The sequence below is a fragment of the Sander lucioperca genome, chromosome 12 (genome assembly GCF_008315115.2).
Source record: "Sander lucioperca isolate FBNREF2018 chromosome 12, SLUC_FBN_1.2, whole genome shotgun sequence".
NCBI lineage: Eukaryota > Metazoa > Chordata > Actinopteri > Perciformes > Percidae > Sander > Sander lucioperca.
In genome coordinates, this window is record NC_050184.1 from 23,109,082 (window position 1) to 23,110,401 (window position 1,320).

At 42.0% G+C, this 1,320-nt stretch overlaps 1 long non-coding RNA gene across 1 annotated transcript in view; it reads left to right on the forward strand.

Annotated features, from left to right (window-relative positions):
• The first annotated feature begins 1,242 nt into the window (after positions 1–1,242).
• Positions 1,243–1,320, forward strand: part of LOC116045467 — an 18,533-nt gene continuing 18,455 nt past the window's right edge. The window contains exon 1 of the long non-coding RNA XR_004103926.2: positions 1,243–1,253. This is a non-coding gene — a long non-coding RNA (uncharacterized LOC116045467). The remainder of the gene's footprint in view (positions 1,254–1,320) is intronic.

The following is a 1,320-nucleotide window of genomic DNA, read 5'->3' on the forward strand; positions in this document are numbered from 1 at the left end:
AAAATAGCAAAACTCACATGGTACGGCATCACCCGTAGATTAACATTTAAGACGTGGTCGAACAACAACCTAACATGTCAGTCAACCAACGCACTCTCTTTGCAACCCGGTCTCACGCCAGTTCATAAATAGTCACGTTATTTTGATTTATCGATACGTCACGATACCTTACGTGATACGGTCACGATTTTCTCGTTTATTTCGTGTACACGGAAAGAGACACACACACACACACACACACACACACACACACACACACACACACAGACACACAACACACACACAGACACACGCACACACACACACACACACACACAGACAAACACACACACACACACACACACACAGACACACACACACACACACACAGACAAACACACACACACACACACACACACATAGACACACACATAGACACACACAGACACACAACACACACACACACACAGACACACAACACACACAGACACAGACACACACAGCCACACGCACACACACACATACAGACACACACACAGGGTTAAAGCCCTTTTAGTAGTGGCAGACCATTTACATTTACATTAGTCTCATTTATCCATGTAATATCGATATATTGCTTATAGATTGTATAATAAATATGATTTTTGATTAAAAAGCAAAAGTTTAAGTAAGTTGTTTACTCCATTTCAGATCCAATGCTTCCATGTTGTCGTGTGCTTCACTCACATTAACATTTTCAGAATTAATCCCAGCGATGAAAACAAAAGTACGATATTTAACTCACGAATCAGTCTGAAGAAGAAACGTAAGGAGGGGAAAAGGACATATGAAAGGAGAGAAGAGGAAACGGAACAGAAAAGGATAGGAGGAGAAATAAGAGGAGGGGTCAAAAGGAGAGAAGAGGAGATGAAAAGGAAAGGAGAGAAGGGGTGAAGAGTGGTGGGGGGAGAAGAGAAATGAAACGGGAGGGATGAGAGGAGGGTAAAGGGCAGGAGGGGGAAGGAAAGATCAGAGGAGAGAAGATGAAAAGAGAGGGAGGGTCAAAAGGGAGGGAAGAGGAGATGAGGAGGAGAATAGAAAGAGTTAAAATGAGAGGAGAAGATGAAGAGGAGGAGGAGGAGGAGGAGAGGGTTATATTTCATCTTTATTTACATTATATGAATACATAATGGACAGAGATAAGTTAAAGATCAAAGAGAAAGTGGAGGCTATTATTTAAAAAAAAACGATCAAATGTTAGGGCTGCACAATTAATCGAGCGATATTTAAAATGCGTCATTCGTTCGTAGAGCGCTCCGTAAACCACTCTCTGATCACATGCCTCCATGAGCCAATCAGAGT